This window comes from Portunus trituberculatus, chromosome 11 (genome assembly GCF_017591435.1).
Source record: "Portunus trituberculatus isolate SZX2019 chromosome 11, ASM1759143v1, whole genome shotgun sequence".
NCBI lineage: Eukaryota > Metazoa > Arthropoda > Malacostraca > Decapoda > Portunidae > Portunus > Portunus trituberculatus.
The window spans coordinates 173,749-201,248 of NC_059265.1; the positions used below are offsets into that span (position 1 = coordinate 173,749).

The following is a 27,500-nucleotide window of genomic DNA, read 5'->3' on the forward strand; positions in this document are numbered from 1 at the left end:
AATCAAAGTAAACAATCAAATAGTAATAATATCCATGAAAACATTTTTAAAACAACACACACACATTAATCTTGTGCCCTCCATACACCCTTGCTAATGTCATTAAAATGGTCTAATGGTACATAAATCTCAAGGAAAAAATGTGTCCCAGTACTGAAGGGGTTAAAATAGTGAAGGCTGTGGCCATTAATCTTGTGCCCTCCATACACCCTTGCTAATATCAATAAAATGGTCTAATGGTACAAAAATCTCAAGGTAAAAATGTGTCCCAGTACTGAAGGGATTAAAATAGTGAAGGCACATTTTTACCTTGACATTTCAGTATCATTAGACAGACCATTTTATTGACATTAGGAAAGGTCTACAGAGGTCAGAAGATTAACGGCCACATTCGTCATTATTTTAATCCCTTTAACCCTTAACTTCCGGCGGTCGTATATAAACGTTTGCGTCAGAACGTCCGAAGTGACGGGATTCGTCCCAGTAATCAAGATTTTTCCCGGCGTAATTTTAAGTCTCTCGCGCGCTCTCTTGAGGCGGATGGTGAGTAGAAGTATCTGGCATCTTTTACCACACAAGTGTTTCCACAAGAGCTCCTAATTTTAGAGGTAACTGAACTGTTTTCCCGTTTTATGGGCGACACTTGGCAACTCCGGTGACGCGCTGGGTAGAAAGGTCAGTGATAACAGCGAAGGATCGGGTCAGATTGTAAATCACCATGGAGCAAGGCAGAACCCTTTTACTTAGCAGTGGTTCTGAGCTAGAAGAAAGTGACAGTGAATATATAGAAGAAGAAACTGGGGAAAGTGAAGAGACTAGTAGTGAGGACACGGATGTAGAGCATCATTCACCTGCTTTCTCAGAACAGACAGAGAGACAGAGACTCTTACACAGTATAAGTGACAGTGAAGGCAATAATGATGAAGAACAGACTCCAGATAATGTGTCAAGGACACAGAGTGTTTCTAGGAGACGCAGGCATGCGCGTGCTCCTCGCGTTCTGGGAGACGATCAAGGGGCGTGGCAGAGGTGGCGCGAGACCCCGACCTGTCTTTCAATGGAGGAATTCAATGATGATTTTTTCCCAGTTATGCCTGATTTATCTGTGTCTCCTGGCATAACAGCTGAATTCCTCCTGTGCAACACAATTGTGACTATTTCATGGCGTTTCTCAGTGATGCTTTCTTGGACCATATAGTGAGTGAGAGCAACACTTTTCATGATGAAGAAACAGCAGATGATGATGATGTGCCCCATAGCTCTCACGAGAAAGAGTGGAAAAACATCACAAGAAATGAACTCCTGACGTTCATAGCCGTCACGCTTCTTATGAGTCATTCGAGAAAAGCTTTGAGGTAACTCATCTGAGTCACACACGCGGGCCTACACACATCAACACTTGTCAGAGAGAGAGAGAGAGAGAGAGAGAGAGAGAGAGAGAGAGAGAGAGAGAGAGAGACACACACACACACACACACACACACACACACACACACACACACACACACACACACACACACACACACACACGTGTCTCAGAAATCAGTGATATATGACACACACACACACACACACACACACACACACACACACACACACACACACACACACACACACACGTGTCTCAGAAATCAGTGATAATATGTCCTTCCTTCCTTCCTTCTCTCTCTCTCTCTCTCTCTCTCTCTCTCTCTCTCTCTCTCACACTCAGAGAGAGAGAGAGAGAGAGAGAGAGAGAGAGAGAGAGAGAGAGAGAGAGAGAGAGAGAGAGAGAGAGAGAGAGAGAGAGAGAGAGCGAGCGCGGCGTCGCTCTCCGGGCTGTTTCCTCTTGACTGGTCACACCGTGCCCGGAGGAGGAAACTTTGATAAGGCAATAACTAAACTCTCAGACGTCATATCGAGCTGGAAAGTACATCATTGTATTCAGAATAACACAGAGAAAATAATTATCAGTATTCAAACTGTGTTCTGACAATTTTTAGGTGTACCATTTTTCCCCGTCATTAGACAGGAAAAAATATTTTAATCCCCGGAAGTTAAGGGTTAATACTAGGACATCTTGAGATTTTGTGTACCATTAGACAATCTTATTGACAGTAGGAAAGATCTATACACGTCAGAAGACTAATGGCCACATTCTTCACTATTTTAACCCCCTTCAACATTGAAGCACATTTTTACCTTGAAATTTGTGTACAATTAGACATTTTATTGACATCAGGAAAGGTCTATAGATGGCAGAAGAATAATGGCAAGTCTTCACTATTTTAACCCCTTCAGTACTGGGACACATTTCTACCTTGAGATCTGCATACCATTAGACCATTTTATTGACACTTGGAAAGATCTATTGAAGGCAGAAGATTAATGGCCATAATCTTCACTATTTTTACCCCTTCAGTACTGGGACACATTTTTTACCTTGAGATTTGTGTACCATTAGACCATTTCATTGACATTAAGAAAGATCCATGAGAGAGAGAGAGAGAGAGAGAGAGAGAGAGAGAGAGAGAGAGAGAGAGAGAGAGAGAGAGAGAGAGAGAGAGAGAGAGAGAGAGAGAGAGAGAGAGAGAGAGAGAGAGAGATCTAAAGGCAGAATGACAAGATTTCTATATTATTTACCGGAGAAACAGTCTTGAAAACCCTGCCAGTCATCTCTGTGGCCTTGGAAAATTGTCATAGAGAGAGAATAAAGAGTTTTGAAGAATGTTTTTACAGTTGTAAAGGCAGAATGACAAGATTTCTGTATTATTAAGTGGAGAAACAGTCTTGAAAACCCTGCCAGTCATCTGTGTGGCCTTGGAAAACAGTGGTGGTGAGAGAATAAGGGTATTTTTATGGTTCCTGAGGCAGAGTGACATTTCTACAATATTAAGTGGAGAAACACTCATGAAAACCCTGCCAGTGATCTCTGTGGCCTTGGAAGGCGTGTTGTTGAGACACCAAAGTGTTTGTGAATACAGGCCTTTGTCTGACACACAAGCAGCAACAATGCACATTCTTCATTCCCTCTGAGTTCAGTAAGTGAAGGAGTGAGTGAGTGCTGAGTCAATCTCTTAACAAGCACACTGCATCTTTGTCCAGAGAATCCAACACTTGCTTCACAAACTCATGTGGGGGATTGAAATAGTGAAGACTGTGCCCATTAATCTTGTCACCTCCATACACCCTTCTTAACCCCTTCAGTACTGGGACACATTTTTACCTTGAGATTTGTGCACCATTAGACCATTTTATTGACATTATTGAAGGTCTATGAAGGTCACAAGATTAATGGCCACAGTCTTCACAATTTTCACCCCCACGAGTTTGTGAAGCTGTACAAAATCACCAAATAGTCACCACAAGGAATATGGAAATGTGTCATGGTACTGAAGGGGTTAATGTCAAAAAAAGGGTATTACCATAGCCAAACTTTCTTCAAATGCCCTCAAAAACATGCCAAATGGTCTTAAAATACCATAAAAACATGCCAAATGGTCTTAAAATACCATAAAAACATGCCAAATGGTCTTAAAATACCATAAAACATGCCAAATGGTCTTAAATACATAAAACATGCCAAATGGTCTTAAAATACCATAAAACATGCCAAATGGTCTTAAAATACCATAAAACATGCCAAATGGTCTTAACATACCATAAAAACATATCAAATGGTCTTAAAATACCATAAAAACATGCCAAATGGTCTTAAAATGTCCTTATAATTAAAAATGCCAAACTGCTAATCTATCCTAACTATTCTTCATGGCTCCAGGTGTTGTCTTGTACTCTGGGTGTTGCTGATGGCTGTAGGTGTTGTAGAAGGCTTGTGTTGTGTTGTCGCTTGTCTTGTCTTGGCTTGGTGGTGCAGTGTTCCAGCAGCAGTGTGTCTTGACTTTCCTGTAATGAGAGGTGCACTGTTTATATTGAGTCACCTTCACTATTTTGTAAACTGAACTGAACGCAACTCAAATGCCGTTAAAACATGTCAAACTTTTTTAACTGACCTCAAAACATGCAAAACTGTCTTAAAATCCTATCAAAACATATCAAACTGTCTTATAATTTCCTCAAAACCTGGCAAACTATCTTAAAATGCCTCAAAACATACCAAACTGTCCTAAAATGTCCTCAAAACATGACAAACTGCCTTAAAATGCCTTCATAACATGCCAAATCTGTCTCAAATTAAAGATGTACCAATACCAAAATTTTGGCCAATTCCGATAAGATACCAATACCACCTAATTCGATACCGATACTACTACTTATAGTGATTACTGCACTGGACAATGAGTTGGTGGACGGTGAGCGTTATCAGATGGGAGGCTTTGTTTTATGCTGTGAGTCCTTCTAGAACGTTTGTGAAATGAGCAATTCTAGAATTTGTAACATTTTGAAAAGGTAAATTACTCAGTAATTGGAATGAATATCTTCTCAGTCTTCTGATTCTTGTCAGTTATTTTAAATTCTTACTTACTCCTTTAGCGACCATTTGGTCTTGTGCATTTTCATTATTAATTTTATTGACGATAATCAAAATATTTTAAAATTATTAAAATTGTAAAACAGACAAAATATTCAAAAGAAACTCATTTTGTTGTGTATGCTCAATTAAATCTGACATCCTGATATTAATTCATTACACATTAGATGACCAATTCAGAAAATGAGCTTTCACCTAATCTTTTCAATTAAATAGAAAAATTTAGTTTATTCTAAATTTCTAGTGTATTGCTATGATCTTAAATAATTAATATGCAACAAATTATACACAATGCACATGATTACAAAACAGAATGTTACTTTCTTAGTTATGGAAATTTTACATCCTTAGGTTAACACAAGTAACTCAAAAATTAAACTACCATTAAAATTCAATATACATATATAATTCAAGCTTCCACCTATTCCAGTATGATATCTTGGAAAAGGCTACCACTACCAGTTAATTATAAATCAAATAAGAATATGCTGTTATTTACAATAATGCAAAATGCCTAACTATATATATATATATATATATATATATATATATATATATATATATATATATATATATATATATATATATATATAAATTGCACTCAAAATCTGCCAAACTGCCTTAATATTTCAAAATCAAACTCTTAAAATGCCATCAAAACATGTCAAATTGTCTTAATGGCCTCAAAACCTGCCAAACTGTCTAAAATTGCCTCAAAACATTCAAACTGTCTTAATATGCCTGAAAACCTGCCAAACTGTCTTAATTCACTCAAACCTCTCAAATTGTCTTAATATACCCTGAAAACCAGCCAAACTGTTTAAATTGCTCTCAAACCTGCCAAAATGTATTAAAATGCCCTCAAAACATGTCAAACTCTAAAATGCCCTCAAAACATGCCAAACTGTCTCAATATGGCCATAAAACATGTCAAACTGTTTTAAAATATCCTCAAACATGCTAAACTGTCTCAAAATATGCTAAACTGTCTTAAACTGCCCACCAAACACGTCAAACTGTCTCAAAATACCCTCAACACATGCCAAACTATCTAAAATGCCCTTAAAATATGCCAAACTGTTTAAATATACCCTCAAAACATGACAAACTGCCTCAAATTCCTCAAAACCTTAACCGCCCAACCTAACCTAATGTAACCTAACCACACCTCACACCACACCACTGACCTGCATAAGGAAGAGAGCCGTGTGACCTCAGCGTTGAGTGGCCACCTCCTCTCGGGTCACAGTGAAGTCAGTCCAGGAATCCTGTGGCAAAGGTCAGAGGTCACACAGGTCACACTGGGATAGTAATAATAGTAATAGTATTAGCACAGGAGGAGGAGGAGGAGGAGGAGGAGGAGGAGGAGGAGGAGGAGGAGGAGGAGGAGGAGGAGGAGACATGTCAAATTGTGTTAAAATGTCCTCAAAACCTGACAAACTATCTTAACCCTTCTTGGCTTACGGTGATCGTACATGAATGATGATATTGTTCCGTCCAGAGAGACGGCGATCGTATCGGTAATCATAATTTTCCCGCTTGACATTTGAAGATTGGCACGGGGCTGTGTCATTATTTCTTGGCATTGCTCAATAATGAATTACTGGATCATATAGTGACTGAAACCAACTGATATCTATGCTGAAACATCTGATTAACCTCGTGAGAGAAAGAATGGCTACAATTACGAGAGATGAAGACGTTCATAGCTGTGACTATGCTAATGCCTCATTCAAAAACTGAGACATGATTAGAGAGAGAGAGAGAGAGACATGCCAGAGCAAGACAAATCACAAGAGACAGTTACAGAATATTCTAAGATTTCTTCACTTTTCTAGTGAAGAAACTGCTGATCCACTTTAAAATAAGACCAGTGCTGCAAAGTCTTACAGATAAATTCAAGTCTTACTTCAACATTTCAGAATCTTGTTATAGATGAATCACTGATGCTATTCAAAAGATTAGCTTTCAAACAATATATACCATCAAAACATGCTTTAATCAAATGTATGTCTATGTGATTGCAAAACCAATGTCTATTTTTGCATCCATTCTCAGTGACATTGATGATTGACTAAAACAATCCTATATTCTCTGGCTCAGTAAATGTACTCAAAGATTACCTAAAAGGCCATGTATTGTATACTGATAATTGGTATACATCCTCAGCTGGCAAGGTATTTACATGATAATAATACTGGTCAGTCACTGTCAGATCAAAGAGAAAATATATGCCAAACTTTGGAGTAACAAAAAAATGATGTAATCAGATTCAAACACATGATATGATAGTAATGAAATGGCACGATAAAAACATGCATCTTCTTTCTACTATCCACATGCCAGATGAAAATACCCAGCTTCAAAACAAATGAGCCTATCTTCAAACCTGATATTGTCTGATTATAACATCAACATGAGACTGTTGATAAACTGATATGCAGCTAGGTACAGTGGACAGCCTAAGAATAAGTGTCAAGTGGTATAAAATACCACATGATAGATATTTGCATGTTGAATGCATGCAACATTTACATGACCAAAACAGGCAACAAGTCATCTCTAAATATTCAGTATGAAAGTCATAAAACAAATGCTAAAGATTTCCAACACAAGTGCCTACACATTCACGTCCAGATAGACAGAGCCTGCAGCTCAGGAAGGACTCAAGCTGAGGACTGGAAACTCATTTCCTGTACATGTTCCTCCAGCACCAGGAAGGCCACATAAGAAGGACAGAGGAATGTATAGTTTGAAAACAAGAGAGAGAGAACAGAAAGCAAGAGTGACAACAATGTGTGAGGCGTGGTGTATTGTGAGGCGAATGAAGAAATATCACACCCTCAAGACATACTAATAAGTGGGAAAGAGAACTGTTTAGATATAGTGATACATGTATAAGGAGCAACATATGGCAAGATGACCTAGTAGGAGCTCTACATTCTACCAATAGCAAGATAAATATAACTTTCTTATACTAACAAAATAAGTATTACTTGTAAGATTCACTGAATACTGATTTTCACGTCCACAAAACGCTTGGCTGCCGGGACACTGGTCCACACACACAGCGACTGTACCACCTCGTCTGACATGAAGAGCTGGAAGCAGTGCAGACCACTCATGTCATTCCTTGGTACATCAGGATCAAAGCCACAAAAATCCTCAGTCAGGACCAGACCAGTACCGGGACGCTGGTCAGCAAAGGGATCAGATAAGACAGAGAAAGTATGGAGGGAAGCATGCAGTGCAGGGCTGCCTGGCCGCTCCTCATCCTCCACACTTCCATGTCCACATTTAAAACCATACACTCTTTGGCACTGTCCCCGAGAAACCATCCCATGCGCTCGCCTCGATTCCCGGCTCCCCCTTCGCAGTTCCTCCACCCAGCGGATTTGACATCACATTAAAAGAGAAATATATGGTATATAATTTTGTTTTTGTGTAGGGGTTCCTTGAGACATGTCATGTATTTGAAGGGTTACACAAGGCTAAAAGATTGAGAAACGCTGCCTTATTCGTTACCATATTCTCTCTCTCTCCTTATTTCTCTCTCTCTCTCTCTCTCTCTCTCCTTATTCGTTTACATATTCTCTCTCTCTCTCTCCTTATTCGTTTTCATATTCTCTCTCTCTCCCTCTCCTTATGCGTTTCCATATTCTCTCTCTCTCTCTCTCTCTCTGACCAATAGCGTGGCTTCATATATGTGACGTCAAATCAGCTGGGTGGAGGAGCTGTGAAGTGGGAGCTGGGAATCAAGGTGAGCACGCGGGATGGTTTCTTGGGGACAGTGCCCACTCTTCTAAACCAACATATATGCTTTCCATCTCCCTTAATTGTCATCCTCACCACTTCCATCACTTTCTTCCTGGGAGCTCCTGGCCTCACTGTCCTTTTCTGGCAAATATTCCTCATGTGAGTCACTAATGAGGCCTTCTGATTGACTCTCATTGTCCTCAGAATCCTGTAATTCATCTAATAGAGCCAGCTCACCCTCAGAATCCCTCAAGGGTGACAATGACAACACCATTACACCAAACTGGTCAGTAACACACTGCCCGCCGGCCACCACCCCTCCCCTCAGGCCACACGGTCCCTCCCCCCCAAGCCACCGTACCCAGTGTCCCTGAAAACAGTTAGTCACTTTGTCACTGAATCATAAAAAACACACAAAGCGAGTAGATGAAGCACTGATGGAGCGATGGCGTGCATTACTTCATCGCCTCAGGAGCAAAAATTTTAAAATACCTTGAAACACCCTTAAAACACCCTAATATAGCCTTAAAACAGCCAAAAACAGTCTTAAACACCCTAATACACCCTCAAATAGCCTTTAAACAGCCCTAAAAAGCACTAAAACAGCCTTAACCGATTACCGCCCAGTGGATCATGTTTGGTGATCTGTCTTTGATGGCCTGTATCTTAAACATGCTGAGCAAATTGAGTTTAGAAAAGTGTTCTTACAGTAAGCAGAAGTGGGAGGACCTATTTATAGCAACAACATTCAAATCTCCCCAGTGGTCACGTCATTAGGATTTAATTTTCGTGAATTTTTTGTTCATGTTCAGTAAAAAATGGTGATGAAGTGTATGTCATATTTCTTGATCCTTTTCACTATACAAGCACAACACTTTCTACATGACATGTCAGTTGAATTATCTGCCCTATCACACCATCTACCAAATTGCAAGTTCACTACAATTAGAGGTGACAAATATGGTCCACTGGGCGGAACCGTTATCAGTCACCCAGTGTGAGATTCACAGCAGCACAGCAGCACAGTTGCCTGTAGACGTACTGTATACATCCTCCTGATTCTCTGATATTGTGAATGAATACTTTACAGAGCATATACTTACTAGCTTGAAAAGTTATTTTGCTCAACAGCTGCGAAATATGTCTAATGCTCCTGTGAAATGCCTCAGTGTGCAAGAAGCTACACACTTGTTATGTAGTGAGGAGTTCAACGTTGATCATGATGCAGAAGTAATAATAGACTTGGTGAACATTCCTCCTGATGATGATCTAAGTGATGAGGATGAAGTTGATGATGATAATACACTTATACCAATGGTAAAAGATGTCCCTGGTGCCATTGAAATTCATAGTGTCCACCTAATTTGGACCAGGTTTTGACAAACTTTGATACTGTTCCCACATTTATTAAGATAAACTTACAAAAATTCTATGAAAACATAAGCAAGTTATTGCCTTTAAATCACTAAAAAAAAAAAAAAAAAAAAAAAAAAAAAAAAAAATCATTCATAGCAGATTCTTCAGCTTTGAAGTAATAAGTGTGGTTCACAGTTATCAAAAAAATGGGGTAATGTGAACCCCCCACCGGGGTAAACTGAACCACCCATGGGCTAATTTGAACCACCCTTTATCAATGCAAAAAATTTATATATAAAAATGGATAAAATTCCTCAAAAAAATAGTTTTATTTCCTAAACATTGAGCGTTTCCCATTGAAAATAGCAAAATGAATGGCAAGAAACAGTGTAGAACAAAAAAGTGTTACTCATAGACTACATAGCCTACTCATTTACTTGGCTACTTTAGCCAATGTTTTGGTGTAACACTTGAAGTTATTGTATTCAGTAAGAAGATTATTTATTCTGAATGTGAAAGTTTTATAAGGTCCCTATGAAGTGATATATAAGCATATAATAAGCAGATTATATGATATATTACTAATGGGCACTCCTAGCAGATGAAAGAGGATCAGCTGAGTAAAAACAGGGTATAGGCTCAGGGTGTCAAAAGACTGGTCACGTTAATTTTCCTTCCCACTCTGCAGGCTAGCGAGCAACAGGGAGCTGATTTTTTGTATAAAAATAGTACTGCTCATTGGTTTCACATTCATTTTCTATAGATTATTGAGGTCGCTATCACTCGCTAGCCTGTAGAGAGAGTGTGAGCGGACAATTCCTAGCTTTTTGAAGTCCTTTATAGGCTTGTGTCTTCATTAAAAATTTCCCTAAATTACCCTAATTATCCTAATAATCATAATTGGGTATATAATGAGTCTAAGCAATCCCCTTTATAAGCCAAAGATGGCACAGGGAAAAATATTAATGCATATTCTCAAAATATAAACAATTGCACACTAAAAACTACCGGTTCGATTTCCCCTGGCTGCATTTTCCTTACCGGGGTAAATTAAACCAAAAAGTGAGCGTTAATTGTGAGAAAACGAAGCTAAATAAAGTATTGCTGATGAAATCATGTTAAAGTAGAGGTAAAACACTCTATAATCATCAATTTGGAAGAAGATAGACAGCCGCGTCTGACCGCCACAACAAAGTTCGCCAAAACCACGGATTTGGTAAACAAACTTTGCCGCACTTTTGTTTTGGCTACGATTCAGTGCTTTCAGTCATATAATTGTCATTTCTTTCCTGTATTGATTTTATTTTATCAAACCTGCACAAGAAATGTGAAAATAGTTACTTTCTATCGTGAAATGCTCTAAACTTCAAGAAGAAATTTATATATGAATTTATTGTAAATAAGAATGAGGCGGTCCGAATTCTACCGGTTCGTTGGACGGTCCAATTTTCCCGGTCGACACTACCACACAAACCTGGCCAAGGAATGAAGAAAAAACGACGTCTGGACTGTGTTGATACACCAGTGTGGAGTAAGACGGTTAGCGTTAGTTATTTGTTTAGTATTATGTCATGTTTTGTGTTAATAAAGTAATATGATGATGATTAACGTGTATTCACCAGATTCTTTATGTCATGTTTACTCAGGTATTTGTCTGTGGCCAGAATTACTCAAACACTAATTCATTGATTTTTCATCATTACTGTTGGAGTTTTAACTTGGAAATGCATGTAATGCTAAATATTTACTAAAGTGCTGTTTCTACTTCCAGGCACATGATACCACGGTACTCCAAGTGGGGTGAGATGTCAAACCAAACCGAAAAGCTGAAGGCCAAACTGCACCAACAACTTGACGGTCACACACCAGTTGACATCTTTGAGGATATTTCACCGACGACATCTTTGCGCTCATAAAGCGAGAAACAATCCGTTATGCACACACAGTGAAAAATGATCCCCTGTTTAGCTTGGAAGACCATGAACCAAAAGCCTTCATTGGCTTCCTGATCTATTCTGGGTACGTCACTCTTCCTAGCGAACCACTTTACTGGTCTGATGCTGATGATGTGGCTCAAAATACTGTCAAACAATTAAGCTCTATCCAGGAACAAGTACTTGAAGATAAAAGCGTACCTACATGTACAAGACAACAACAGTCGCCCACAAGATTGCACAGACAAGGCTTTCAAAGTCCGGCCCCTGATTGATATGCTAAATTCTTCATTCCAGCAGTATGGTGTGTTCCATAAGACTTTATCTGTTGATGAAATGATGGTGAGATACTATGGTCATGATGGCCTCAAGCAATTGATCAGGGGGAAGCCCATCCATCAGGTTTGGGTACAAGCTGAGGTCGCTTTGTGGTGATGAGGGTTATTGCTACAAATTTGACCTGTACTGTTGAAGTGTGACGTCGCACTGTGCATGGAGTGTTTTGCAAATTTCCACACACGTACATGAATATGAGGTCGAATGTTCATAGCAACAAATACAGTAATGTATATTTTGTGGATGAATAGCAGCAGTGCAGCAGAAAGTGATATAAAAGAGAAATATGTGTATGCCAAGTATTAGGACTCATTTTTGCTCATGTACAATTTATGAATAAAAGGTACAAATTTGAAACATTACAATTAGCCCAATTTGTAACTAGAAAAATACGCAGATGCTAAGTATACTACGAAAAAAGTAAAGAAACCTTGATTTTTCCTTTACTAAGGTAAGTATATGCAATGGGGCCGAGACGCTAACTGATCCGCCCGCTGGATAATTTATGTCACCCTCTGCAACTCACTTAGGCTTTGACTTAAGTTATCATGATTTTTCCTTCAGCATGTCTTGGTTAGGTTACAAACACACAGCTTGCCAGAAAGTACTACAATCTCAACACGGGAAATAGGTCTGGGTGTTAATGGGTTAAACACCCTTAAAGCAACCTTAAACTGCCTTAAACACCCTAAAATAGCCTTAAAACACTCTAAAACAGCATTACATATCCTGAAACAGCCTTAAAACACCCTCAAAGTCTTCAAACACCTTAAAACAACCCAAAACAGCCTTAAAACAGCCTTCAATACTCACAGTTGGCTAGGTGTGTCCCAGCTGGTGCAGTTGCCATGTTCCATCCCTACATAGAGCCACTTCCTTTAGTACGGCCGGTGATCCTGTAGGGAGGAGGTGGTGGTAGTGAAATGGTGTGGTTTTGTGAGCATCTGATGTGGTAATGTTGATTGTTTGTGGTGGTTGTGGGTGTGGTTGGACAGTGGTGGTGGTGGTGGTAGTAATAGGAGGATTTAAAAAGTAGACAAATATTTTCCGGCCAAAACAAGTGAAAAAATTGAGGTTTATGAGACAAAATTGTAAGAAAAAAAATGCTTTCACACACCCACACTCACCAAACACACACCACACCAGCACACACCATTCCCACACCTGCACACACCAGCAAACCACAAAAAACCCTTTGCAAACACTGGAAAATGAAAAAAAAAAAAAAAAAAAAATATATAGTAGTTTACACAACAAAAAACATTTCCACACACACCACACATACCACACACACACACCACACCTGCAGAAATCTTTCCCACACCTGCACACACCAACACAGTACACAGCTTGGTGTGTGGAGGGAGATATGGAGGAAAGAAAAGGAGGTGGTGGAGGGAAAAACGAGAAAAATTGTCAGGTTTAGAAGTGAGATTTAGAAAAGTACTATTTTGACTATGATAGGAGACTCAAAATTGGAGGGAAGGTGGAGGAAACATGGAGGAAATAGTCTATGAAAGGAAAAGCCTGGAGGTAACCTGTGGAGGGAGATATGGAGGAAACAAGACAAACATTACCTAACCAAAACGCACCAAATATTACCTTAAAATATTGCATCACACAACAAAACACACACACACACACACACACACACACACACACACACACACACACACACACACACACACACACACACAAACAACCCTTAAATCACACCTGGAAAACGCCCACAATAAGTTTACCCTAGCCAACCCACACCAAAAACAATAAACACTATACATAGGTAGCTATAGTTGACATTACAAAAACGTACAAAAAACACACTCACAGCACACCTGCTGACACCTCTCCCACACACACACACTCACCTCTCCCTCTGGAACTTGGTGAGTGGAGTATTTGTGGAGGTTTGCCGCAGAGAGGGCACAGGCAGCCCGTCACCACCAGCGGCTCTCCAGGGACCAGTTGTGACCTTGTGGCAAGCCATGGTGCACCTCTGGAATAGTGGTAGTTGTTGTAGTAGTGGTAGTAATAGTATAAGAATCTAGGGTATTACTGCAGAGTTTCACCACAATCAGCTACGTGTTTTTTACCCACCTCAAGAGATCGAGCTCCTGATTACGAGTAATTTGAACCCCATATATACTAGGTGCAACCTTTTGAATGGCGACACAGATTTTTAAAATTTAAGCGTGTTTTGGTGATGAGCCGTGACAATAGCCTCCCACATCAAACCCTGCCGCACACTGATGGTGTCAGGCGCTCGCGGCGGCTCGGCGGGCTCCTGACACACCATTGTCTGAGCATGCGCTTAATTGTTTACGCTGATTGATTCTGTTCTTTGAAACTGAAGCGGCGGCCAAGGAAAAATAAAGCATAATTATTTCCACCAATCACGACGGCCCCTGAGGTTAGGTTTAATTAGGTTAGCTTAGGTTTGGTTTGGTTAGGTTGGGTTGGGTTGGGTTGGGTTAGGTTTGGTTAGGTTAATTTATCTTTAGTTAGGTTAGGTTAGGTTAAATTAGGTTGCGTTGGGTTGGGTTAGATTAGGTTGGGTTAGGTTAAGTTGGGTTGGGTTACCTTACCTTAGGTTTAGTTAGGTTACCTTCTTTTCTGGACCAAACTCATTTTTTGTGTTCAATTTCGCCTTGTTTTTAATTCATTTACCACTTGTTTGTTGATGCAAATCATATGATGTTTCGGGGATGTAAAAAAAAATGGCTTGATTTGCGCCAAAAACAAGTGCTATTTTAATTCAAAGCAAGCCAAAATCTACCACAAAAAAATGGTTTCGTGCAGAAAGGGCAAGGTGGTGAAGCTCTGTAGGTTTCGCCATTTTGCATGCCAACATGCCAACCTCAAGCTTTAGCCAACCTCAAGCTTTAATTCAAGAACACCTTTTTGCATTTCTGGTTGGAGGCATCGCTTCTTTATAGATGGGGTTAACAATGGAAGGTGTATGGGTGCATAAGGTATCTATGGAGGCAATATGGGGCGCAACAAGGCGTAGGAGGGCAGGAATCACCACCGCATATATGTGCATGTGCAGTACAAGGTGAAAAGGACAATTACAGAATACAACGAGACCTGGACAGGCTCATAGCATGGGCAGACAGGTGGCAGATGGAGTTTCATTCTAAAAAGTGTCAGCTTATGCATTTAGGTAAAGACAACACAAACTTTAACTATGAGATGGAGGGATGTTGGCTAGAGGCAGTAGAGGAGGAAAGGATTTAGGAGTAGTGATAGACAGGACTATGAAATTTTCAAACCAATGTTTAGAAGCAAGAAATAGGGCAAATAGGATCCTGGCTTTTATAAATACAAATGTTAGTTATAAAAGTAAGGAAGTGGTGCGTAGCTTATAGAATTCTATGTTAGGCCCCATTTAGAGTATTGCATACAGGCCTGGTCACCCCACTATAGGCAGGATATCAACATGTTAGAAGCAGTTCAGAGAAGAGCAACTAGGATGATACCAGCATTAAAGCGCCTGGAGTATAGAGAGAGATTAAAGGAATTAAACATGTTTTCATTTGAGAGGAGATGTATAAGAGGGGATATGATAGAGTTATTTCAAATGTTCTCAGATACAAACTACATAGATGTGAGATCTTTCTTTACCTTAGAGGAGGGAAATAGGACTACAAATCATGGCAGGAAGATTAGAAAGCAAGGCTGCAGGTTAGATAGAAGAAAATATTTCTTTAGTCATAGGGTGGTAGACTTAACATAACATATAACATAAATAATAGGATGACAAAGGGCCACCAGGGCCTATCTAGGTTATCCTGTATCAGTCGCACAGCGACCTCGTCATCAGTACTTAAAGATACACTTACATGTACACAATACATTATATACTAATTCTAAATATTTGGCCCATTAACAGGGCTAAGTCCTGCAGCGAATTCCTCTACAATCTGTGATCCCCATACATGGCGATCATGTCTTGTTTAACTATAGTCAATTTCTTATAAAAACTATCATGCAGCGCTATACTTCTGGAATGCATTGCCAGAGAGGGTTGTAAATAGCACTACTTTGACAATGTTTAAAAACAGATTAGATAAGCACTTGAATTTATTAGATTTATAATTATGTATAGCACTGCATGATAGTTTTTATAAGAAATTTACTATAGTTAAACAAGACATGATCCCCATGTATGGGGATCACAGATTGTAGAGGAATTCGCTGCAGGACTTAGCCCTGTTAATGGGCCAAATATTTAGAATTAGTATATAATGTATTGTGTACTTGTAAGTGTATCTTTAAGTACTGATGACGAGGTCGCTGTGCGACTGATACAGGATGACCTAGATGGGCCCTGGTGGCCCTTTGTTATCCTATTATTTATGTATGTTATGAGGCAACAAAACCACAAACACTCAATTATTTTCACTTGGCAAAACTTTTTTCACCTTAATTGGCGCGTCTCACTCACTCTACAAACTTCACCTAATAACCATGTACACGCACACACCTGGGAATAACTCACCTGCTCCACAAAGCTTCAAAAACTGTCAATCTCAACACAGAGCTAACAATGGCCGAGGTTTCTCACACGTCTTCTACGCAAAATGTCCACATCATCCTATACACTTCCTCTATCACTCAAACTTCTTATAAATGCAAAATCACATTCAAATAAAAGAAATATAATACGAAATGGTAAAGGAAAAGGAAAATAACATGTGTATTATATTCCCAATACCGAAATGGAGGTGTTTGGGTCACTCAAATCTTGATAAAAAACACATTTCATAACATAACATAACATAAATAATAGGATAACAAAGGGCCACCAGGGCCCATCTAGGTCATCCTGTATCAGTCGCACAGCGACCTCGTCATCAGTACTTAAAGATACACTTACAAGTACACAATACATTATATACTAATTCTAAATATTTGGCCCATTAACAGGGCTAAGTCCTGCAGCGAAATCCTCTACAATTTGTGGTCCCCATACATGGGGATCATGTCTTATTTAACTATAGTAAATTTCTTATAAAAACTATCATGCAGTGCTATACATAATTATAAATCTAATAAATTTAAGTGCTTATCTAATCTGTTTTTAAACATTGTCAAACTAGTGCTATTTACAACCGTCTCTGGCAATGCATTCCAGAAGTGTACCACCCTATGACTAAAGAAATATTTTCTTCTATCTAACCTGCAGCCTTGCTTTCTAATCTTCCTGCCATGATTTCTAGTCCTATTTCCCTCCTCTAAGGTAAAGAAAGATCTCACATCTATGTAGTTTGTATCTGAGACATTTGAAATAACTCTATCATATCCCCTCTTATACATCTCCTCTCAAATGAAAACATGTTTAATTCCACTTACCTAAATATTACACCTTGGCTTCTTCTACTATTCCACCTTTATTTCTCATTTTTCTTCATTCTTCTCCATTATTACTCCTTCTTCTTCCTCCTCCTCCTTCCATCCACACGTCTGAGCCTAGAAACACATCAAAACACTAGATATTAGACAAAATATTCAGGAAAAGGAGGGTGACTTAAGTATTGTAGCTTTGCTGCTGCTCCTCTTCCTCCTCCATTTCTCCTCTCTTCCTCTTTATCCTCCTTTATTTCAACTTTCTTCCTCTTTCTGCTACAATTATCTAAACATCTGAACCTAGAAACCCACGAAAACACGTAGAAATCACTAGATATTAGGCAAAATATCGACGAACTGTGGATTTGGAAAATTGGCGCCAGCCACTACCTGGGTGGGCTGTGGTCATCCGAGAGAGAACGGGAACGGGGCTGACTCGGCTAAATTACGTAAATCATTTCATTTCAAAATGACTTTTACAAAAACGAAGCCACGGCCAAATGCTTGTTATTTTATGACGTGATAAATACTTAAACTAATTTTCAAAATATCAAAATATCTCCAGCTTAACTGGTTTTTAAAAAAGGTCTAAATTAAGTACGTTAAAAGTACAAAAACATTTTAACCCATAAATCTCTTAAAACGTCCTATAAAGTCAAGCCATTTTCACTTGGCGTGTATTTTATCACATTTCAGGGAGTCTGAGCTATCTTTTAGGGCATTCTACAGCAGAAACGTGAGCAAATAAAATAAAGAAAAATAAGAGCTTTTTACAACAGCACCAAACACCATTTCAAAGTCCACATATTTCACTCAATAGATTGATTTCACGCTTAAAAGAGTATAACCGACTTTTTGACACCATAATGGCTCAGTTATATCTTGAAATGAAAAAGCTCAAAACTCCAGGTGGGAAATTTTGAGCGTTAAAAAGCCTTTAACATACGCCATAAAACACCACTAAACGCCACATATTTACCCAGCACAGGCGCGGAACACACTTCAAACACAACGAAACATTTATAGAAACCATAAAAACATACCATGGAAGCGTAATATTAGCGTCAGGAAATATTGGAAAAAAAGTATTTGACCCAACAGGCTGGTGACGGGTGGGTGAAGGCTGGTGTAGGGTGTTGGCTAGGGGACCGTCGGGGGGGAAGCGGCCTGGAGGCAACACCGGCGGCGGGACATCCATATATAGCCTTTATCATCTCACCAAACCAAAATTAAGCCACACAGAGAAATTTTGACTAGACTAAATGAAATGTTAGACTGGTGGCTACCTTGTGACACATGTTTGGCCGAGGGTAAGTGAAGGAAACAAATATGAGAGGGTAATACAGACACCTTGCTCTTTTTATGCTCCTTATACCATTACTTGAAAATATTTGCGTACTGTTTTCACTCTCATATGTAAAGAAAACCTAACATTAAGTGAATAGCCTTATAAATACCTTTAATAGACGAAGATTAGGCAGTGTGGTGAAGGCTTGCACGGTTTCTCATACTGATTGCCTCTTGGTGCTCCTTGAAAACTGTCGGTAATATAGCAACACTTCACTTTATTTGTGTGTGTGTGTGTGTGTGTGGGTGTGTGTGTGTGTGTGCGTGTGTGTGTCTCTGGGTGTGGATGTGCATGGGTCAGTATAGCCCACCGCCACAACTGTGTTCACCACCACCACCGCTAGAAGACTACTGCCGTAGCAAAAGGTTATCTGTGAAGTCAGGACGCATGTATATATGTTTATGATAACTATGTCACTAAATCTATTATTAATGAGACGCTATGCTTATACAAATACCACATGTCGATTTATTGGTTATTGTGACATCTTCCTCTTCGTTATCGTGTCCAGCTTTTGTTATTTGTCAAAGCAGGAAATATTAAATTGTATCTTGTTGTACAGCGAGTGTTGGCAACTCCCGCGAGGCAATAAACAAGGTGCTTAAAAGGCACTCGCTTTACAAGGCTTTCTTCTCATCCCTATTGTGTCCAACTTCCCAACGCAAGAGTTAACCAGTACTCTCAATCATTCATCCTTTTCATTTGTACAATCTGGAACTCCCTACCTGCATCTGTATTTCTGAATTCCTGCGACTTGTCTTCTTTGAAGAGAGAGATATCGAGGCATTTCCTCCCTTGTTTTGGCTGACGCTTTTCCACTTTTTAGAGAGCCAGCACTCAAGTGGGCCTTTTTTTTTTATCTTTTCTTTGTTTCTTGCCCTTGGCTGGCGCTCTTCCTACATGAAAACCTCTCGGGACACAAGTCCTCTGCTCATCACTCATCATTCGTCGACGTGTTATCATTGTACCACACGGGCTGGGATTTTCATTGAAGGAAAACTCTCTTCCAAGTCAATTTTACATATATTTCAAATAAAGTAAAGTACATTCGAACAAAAAACGATGAAAGTGACGCGGCACTCTTAACCAACAACAGAGAAACACGAGAGGCACCCTTAACACTCTCTCCTTACTTGAATTCACGACTTAACTCCACATAATGACACCCTCGATTATATTAACACGAAATTCCACTGCCCTGATCACATTACCCACCTGATCAGAGACCCTCGCTCACCGTGACGCTTCCACATCCCAGCAATGTCCGAGTAGAGAGTGCCACTCACTCCCTTCATCCGAGATCGCGGCTTTTCCTGCCCCCTACTCAAATCTACTGCCCCGCGTGCCAATTCACGCAATGTTAAATACGCTGCCTTCCTTACTCTATTCCTCCTTATACATGTTGTAGTACACTTCATGCTAACACTAATATTTCTACCATGCACAACATTCCAAAATCCCTACTCATAAAGTTCCTCCGCTCGTATTAATTATGCGTTTGGTACGGCAGTTTTCCTCCTTAGGCCTACAGAGCCACCCACGCAAACCCGATCCACCTTGGCTCTCCTTAATATACCATACTTATCGTTACATCATCCACAATACCTTCCTCAACCCTCTGTACTACAAGACAACAGGCATTGAGGAGGACGCCATTACAATATTGTTCCATCTCTTGTTCCAGGATTCAGTACTACTAACGCCAAAGAAGTGAGGCAAGTTTTTGGAGTGAGCGTGCATGACATACAACGGACACCAGACTGCTACTACTGCCGGTGTTGCCAAAGGAAGAAGAGGAGGAAAAAAGGAAGAGGGAGAAGAAAAGGGTGATTCTTGGAGACGTACCAATGAAGTTCTGAAGGTTGGCCACAGATCTTCATCACTGGTGTAGTGTATTTCATTGACCATTTGTAGGTTGGGTTGATAAATTTGTAGAATTTGTAGACAGTTGTAGATATGTAGCGGGTATGTTTTTTTGCAATGCCTTATCTACACCAGCAGAAAACGGTAATATTTAGAAGTTATGCATAGCATTGTAATAGGAGTGTACGGTGTACATATGTATATAGTATTTAAGGAAGGAGAGTGTAGACTAAGAGAGGAAGGTAACCTCTTGGGTCACGATTCCTCTGCTCATCACTCATCCTTCCTGTTGTGAAGCACAAAGGTATTGTTACGTGTTTCCCGAGATGATGTTTTGTGAGTCTTTCAATGCAATACTTAATTTAAGTGTCTGGCCAGTGTCTTGTAACGTGGTGCAGTTTTTGTTACTTGTATTTATTTTTCATACCTACTGATATGACGATATCTTGTGAATGATACTCCTATATATTTCTAATGGCAACACAATATCTCTTGATATAATAAAATGCATAATGTATCGACTTGTTTTCCTATCAGTTGAAAGAGATGCAAAACAATATCTGGTTTGCAAGTGAAGCGAAATTAGTCAACAATTTGCTGCATGGCGCCACAGCGTCTGAGGTGATATGATGCCACAATATAGTTGCATGGAAATACTAGTAGTAATGTATAAACTGACACACTCCCGTTCATGATGGCGAAGGTGGGCAGGTGTGGGTGTTGGCGGTGCTAGTGGAGATTTTTTACATGCTTGTGTGTAGATAGATAGATAGATAAGTTGGTAATTTGATAGGTTCATTCACAGGGAAACTGACAACAGTTCGATGGTGTATACATTGTTACAACAATAAACTTATCAATCAATCAATTAAACATCAATGAGATTTAAAAGGCGAGTGATGAGAGGGTGGCGAGCGAGGCTCTCGAGACAAGTTTGCTCTGCGTCACTGGGAGGGATAAACGGTCCTTATTAGAGTCAACGGGGCCCTATACTGATTAGCCTATGTGTAAGTCAAGCCAATTACTTCGTCTAGGAACATTTGTAGCATGTACAACAATGATTTAGCGACCTTTTTGCGACTTTTCAAGGTGGATCTGGTGATTTAGAATATTTCTATTTGGCAACTGCCCACCACCATCATCACCACCACAATCAGCTACCAGACGTCCATTTCCTCACCAGACACGAGACCTGTGAACACGGTGACCGCCCCACTTGCCCCACCTAGTCCACCAGCTCCACCTGCTCAGTGAGAGGGTGAGTCTATTAATAGAGTGGAGGTAACAAACATGATGAGACAGTGATGGGACGGTAATGGGGCGGATAATTTAATAGAAAGCTGTATAATAATGCACGGAAGGGGTGACGTGACGTGTGGGAGTGAGTGGATAGTGAAGGGTAGTTAATTAATGGTGCCACAGAGTCATTAGTGATGGGACGGTGACGGGGTGGACAGGCTGTACTAAGAAGGTGTCACATGTGGACAATTAGCTGGTGGAGGGTAGTTAAGGTAGTTAATTAGGCGTATGGTAGTTATAATGCATGGGGAGGGTGACTGTGTACTGTAGGTGTTATTACATATCCACACGGTGTAGCTTTTCTTGGCAAGCTGTGTGTGTGTGTGTGTGTGTGTGTGTGTGTGTGTGTGTGTGTGTGTGTGCGCCATTACCCAGCAAAGTGTGCAGACTGCCCGCGAAGGTGTCCACACTTGACGATGGTGGTTGAAGGTTATTTGGCCGTAAGCAGAGATCGTGAGTGAGTGACCTATATTCCATATTCAGAAACGCCTTGAATTTTTACCACGACAAGCTTTCAAGTCCCCTTTAGACAACCAGCTGGGTTTTCAAGACAGTTTCTCCGTATGACCAATTAGAAATCTTGCTAGTCCATCACCAAAATCACATAAATACCCTTAAAAACATGAGAGTCTTCTATTAGAGCCTTTGGTGAGAGTGCAAAGCGTTTCTGAATAGGGCTATTAGTGCGGTACAATAACCATGGTGTGCACCACACTTTGAAATAAGGTATAAGCACTTGATAGCATTATAATTGGTGCCTGCATTAACAAGAAACACAAGAGGAGATGGAGAGGTGTACTGCTGGAAGGTAGTTACATTGAACTCTTCTTTATATAGTGCATGAATGACCAGAACAAGATGTAGATAGTCTTTGTAACAGTTAGACGTCGCCAGCTGACACTTATAGTAAACACCCTTATATCACTCTCCCTCTCCCCTTGTCTCTCTCCCCCCTGTCTCTCTCTCTCTCTCTCTCTCTCTCTCTCTCTCTCTCTCTCTCCCTACCTGAATCCTTTCCTCCACCACCACCGCCAACACCTCCATCAGTTCCTCTCTCCACCATGGACACAAACACGTCTTGAAGGAAGGTTAGTCCTCCGCCCAGAGTTACCTCAGCTGGCTGGCTGGCCACCCCGCGGGACGAGAAGAGCGGTGGTGCGGCAGCGGTCAGAGTTGTGGGTGTAACACTGTATATGAATATTGTTTGTGTTTTAACTAAGGCGGGTACACACTTGTTGCATTTCCACGTATCGGATCACCGTTGCGTAGCAGTGTTGACGGGATAGCGCTGCACCTTTGCGTGTCAAAATATGATACGCAACGGGTTCGATCCGCCATTTGTCGGTCTTTCGGCGTCACCTCAAAGGAATAATACACAACTCACCAACCCTCCTGTGTGTGTGTGTGTGTGTGTGTGTGTGTGTGGACGGGCAGCGTGGCATTGTCCCGTTACAAGTTCAGTGTTTTCGTGTGTCTAGTGAGTTTTGTGTGTTTAAAGGTATTTTAAGCTGTTCCATGGGATTTTTTAGTGTGTTTTGGGATGTTAGAGTTTTTAAGCGGGTTTGTGTGTGTGTGGTTTTTGATGGGTGTGTGTAAGAGTGAATTGGGCCTATACAAGGATTTTTCAGTATGTTTTGAGGCCATCAACAGGTTAGCTCCGTGTCAATGGGCCCTTATAACAAGTGTCCATTATTGATTACCCGCTTCGTTCCCAGGTGACGACAGGCAGAATGAGGTGGACGTGGCGGAGGCTGTGGGCGGTCAATTCACGGCGCAGATTACCTACACCTTGCACCACACTGACTGCCCGCCGCTGTTCACTTAGTCGGGCAAGCCTGTGTCTCCGTGTTCTGCCCTGGATATAGGAGTAAAGGAAGTTGTGGGTTTTGTTGTTGTTCTTGTTTTTCTGTTAAGATTTGTTTGCTCTCTCTCTCTCTCTCTCTCTCTCTCTCTCTCTCTCTCTCTCTCTCTCTCTCTCTCTCTCTCTCTCTCCTGTCTTCAATTACTTCATTAACGAGGGGGGCTGAGGCAGAGTATGGGCTGATTAGGGAAGACTGGGCTTGAGTGTGGGCGTGGCAGGTGTGGGCGGCAGTGGGCGTGGAGCTGATGACGCCGCCGATAGCTGTGTCTGTGGAGAGAGAGAGAGGGAGAGGGTGAGGATGATGGAGAGGGGGATGGTGGAGGGAGGGAGGGAGGGAGAGAAAACGGTGAGCTTTGATAAGATCTCTCTCTCTCTCTCTCTCTCTCTCTCTCTCTCTCTCTCTCTCTCTCTACTACTACTACTACTACTACTACTACTACTACTACTACTACTACTACTACTACTGTTGTTTGAGTGAGGTGAGGTAGTGTGGGGTGAAGTAACGTGAGGCGGGCAGGTTCCCACGCCTGACACTTCTTGCATGTGTTCTGACCCCCTCTGTTGGATGACCCTCGTGCCACGCCTCAACCACCACCGTCACTGTGTGTGTGTGTGTGTGTGTGTGTGTGTTTACGGTAAGGCCTATAGCGCCTGTAGGCACACTTGAAGAGTGTATGGGAAGCGGTGTTCAGCTTCCGCCCATTAGTGTCGCAGGCAATTTTCTTTATAGTGGTGGGCATATTAGGGCCCATATCACCAGTAAGGCTCTTCTTGGGGGTAACCACCTGGAACCTTGGCATCCTGGTGACGTGTAGCTAACTTTAAAACACTCCACAAATGGCTAAGTGTTTCAAGGATTCGAACCCACCCGTGGACGTCTGCTCCATCCCACCACCACCACCACCACCACCACCTTATCCACTATGTCGAACACCGTTGTGTGTGTGTGTGTGTGTGTGAACGCGTGCGTAGGTGTAAGTGCGTGCCTGCTTTCGTGTGTGTGTGTGTGTGTGTGTGTGTGTGTGTGTGCGTGCGTGCGTGCGTGCGTGCGCGTGCGTGTGCGTGTGTGAATGCGTGTGTAGGTGTGCGTGCGTGCGTGTGAAAACGTGCATGCGTGCTTTAGTGTAAGTGCGTGTGTGCGTGCGTGAGCATCCGTGCTGCATGCGTGTTTGTACGCCCTTGCCTGCGTGTGTGTATGTGTGTGTGTGTGTGTGTGTGTGTGGGTGGGAGGGTGGGCGGGCGTGAATGCGTGCTTAGGTGTGCGTGCGTGCGTATGAAAACGTGTGCATGCGTGCTTTCATGTGTTTGTGTGTGTGTGTGTGTGTGTGTGTGTGCGCGCGCTGGAGTACGTGCAAGTGTATGTACGTTCATGAGTGTGCATATGCCTGTATGCGTTCGTGTGCGCGTGCTTGCAAATATGTGTGCTTGTATAATTGTGGGTGTGGGTGTGTGTGAATTTTGTGTGCGTGCATGTGTTTGGCGTGCGTTCGTGCGTGCATTCATGCTTGCCTGAGTTTGTGTGTCTATACGCGCGCGTTCCTGCGGTCGTGCGCGCGTGAGTATTTGCTTGCATGCGTGTGTTCGTGCGTATTTTATTTTCATTGCCTGTGTGTGTGTGTGTGTGTGTGTGTGTGTGTGTGTGTGTGTGTGTGAGAGAGAGAGAGAGTGTGACTGTGAGTGTGTGTGTGTCTAGGTGTGATTCCTTGTGTGCAAGCGTTTGTCCATGCTTGCATTGGAGCACATGTGTGTGTGTGTGTGTGTGTGTGTGTGTGTGTGTGTGGCGCACAGCGAAGCACTCATGCACTCACACAGAAAAGCAGTCGAGTACACACACACACACACACACACGCCCGGTAGCTCAGTGGTTAGAGCGCTGGCTTCACAAGCCAGAGGGCCGGGGTTCGATTCCCCGGCCGGGTGGAGATATTTGGGTGTGTCTCCTTTCACGTGTAGCCCCTGTTCGCTGTTCACTGTTCAGTGTTCACCTAGCAGTGAGTAGGTACGGGATGTAAATCGAGGAGTTGTGACCTTGTTGTCCCGGTGTGTGGTGTGTGCCTGGTCTCAGGCCTATCCCAAGATCGGAAATAATGAGCTCTGAGCTCGTTCCGTAGGGTAACGTCTGGCTGTCTCGTCAGAGACAGAGACTGCAGCAGATCAAACAGTGAAAACACACACACACACACATATATATATATATATATATATATATATATATATATATATATATATATATATATATATATATATATATATATATATATATATACTAAGATGGGGTGCGCGCGACTAAACCTTGATTTTTGTGTGTTTTGTGTAGAGGAGCATTGGGTTTCCATTGTGTGTGTAGCACAACACAACGTGTAGGAAAAGAAAAATGAGTGCAAGATTTGAGTGTGTCGAGAGTCCAATGAGCGAGTGAGCGAATCGCTTCAGTGTCCGCCTCTTCCACACAAAAGTGGCTGCCTGACCGTCACATCTCGGCGCTAACTTAGCCACGACAGAGTGACGGTGTTATGGTGTTTGGACAGCCACTCGCACCACGTCTCTCGTCACCTGTGCCTCATAACAGTGCCACATCATTAAGAGCGTGCATTGGAGCCACTTTGCTGGGATACAATACTAATGAAGTGGTGTGCGAGTGTTCTAGGGTTGAAAACATAAGGGGAAGCTGCCTAACTTTGAAATAACATGTGCATTATTACACTACGCCGTGGATGACTTAGCTTGCCAGCGTTGTGTGTGTGTGTGTGTGTGTGTGTGTGTGTGTCACTGTGTCACCACCGCTAGTCCGTCACCGTGATCGCAGGTGTCACCAGTGTAAGTGGAGCCATTGATTGATGTTGAAGTACCTTTCATTGTTGTGGTGTTTAGTGATTCACCTTGCTAATTGTTCCCTTGGCGTGAGTGTTTCCCCATGCTGGTTCATGTCATCCACCTCACGACTCACCACACACTTGCCTCGCGATACACTCCACTTATCCACACCATTTTAGGCCTTGCTTCACTAACTCATTGCCTGCATGTTGAGTAGTGATAATATTAACAACAACAATAATATAAGTAATAATTATAATGACTTACTATTATAATAAGTGATAACAATAATCTCATCCTGTGGTCAGAAGCTATTTAGAGCATCATGATACCCTCTGGTTGTTACTCTCAGTGTTGTTGTTATTATTATTATTATTATTATTGCCATTATTATTAGTGTTACTCCCGCAGGCTTGTTGACCTTGACAGAGATACAAGCCACACAAAATGCAACATTTTAAAGGAGAAGTCACACATTTCTCAGTAATTTCTTAACTAAGGCCATCAGAGAGAGAGAGAGAGAGAGAGAGAGAGAGAGAGAGAGAGACGAGACAGAGATTGAAAGATAGACAGACAGACAGACAGACAGACAGATGGACAGATACAGACAGACACACACACACACACATTCCAGAAGGTAGTGGTAGGCTATGGTGGTCGTGGATGTGTGTGGGCGTGTTCATGTGGTGTTTGGCGTCCTAGTGGGTGGTGGTTAGCGTATATGAGGTATTAAGAGGCTTGCCCATTTGCCTCACCGCTTCCTGGGATTCGAACCCGGACTCTCGATTGTGAGTCGAGCGTGCTAACCACTACATTACGGGGTGTGTGTGTGTTGGGGGGGGCGGTGTTGGGGTGTGTGTATGCGCTGTGTTCCTGACAGGGTGTTTTGTGGTGTTGCAGTTGCCTGAAGTGGTGTCAGGGGCCTAACGCCATCTACTACCAGGAGGCGGCGGAGCTGGCTGTGGGCTACCGCTGCTCCTGCCGGCACAGCATGGGCGGGCCGCAGTGCAGCATTGTCACGGTAGTGGTGGGCAGCGTGGCGCGACCAAGCACCGAGGCGGAGGCCATGTCGGCGGGCCAGGTGGTGCTGGTGGTGGCGTTCAGCACCGCTAT

The 27,500-nt window shown here is 41.7% G+C and overlaps 1 protein-coding gene and 1 long non-coding RNA gene across 14 annotated transcripts in view; one reads left to right on the forward strand and one right to left on the reverse strand.

Annotated features, from left to right (window-relative positions):
* The window catches only part of LOC123502251, a 21,036-nt gene extending 3,801 nt beyond the window's left edge, over positions 1-17,235 (reverse strand). The window contains exons 1-2 of one of the 4 annotated variants that reach the window (XR_006673837.1): positions 17,209-17,235; positions 13,722-13,849 (exon numbers count right to left, since the gene is read on the reverse strand). This is a non-coding gene — a long non-coding RNA (uncharacterized LOC123502251). Of the gene's footprint in view, positions 1-13,721; positions 13,850-16,277; positions 16,299-16,339; positions 16,495-17,208 lie in introns of those variants that run through there. The other 3 variants (XR_006673834.1, XR_006673835.1, XR_006673836.1) reach the window with 3 other exon arrangements.
* Positions 17,236-21,601: 4,366 nt separating this feature from the next.
* The window catches only part of LOC123502255, a 31,792-nt gene continuing 25,893 nt past the window's right edge, over positions 21,602-27,500 (forward strand). For 2 of the 10 annotated variants that reach the window (XR_006673842.1, XR_006673843.1), the window contains exon 1: positions 26,985-27,500. This exon is cut by the window's right edge and continues 477 nt beyond it. The gene's annotated coding sequence lies outside the window, so the exon portion shown is untranslated. Of the gene's footprint in view, positions 21,672-23,530; positions 23,592-25,894; positions 26,391-26,984 lie in introns of those variants that run through there. The other 8 variants (XR_006673844.1, XR_006673845.1, XM_045251474.1 and 5 more) reach the window with 7 other exon arrangements.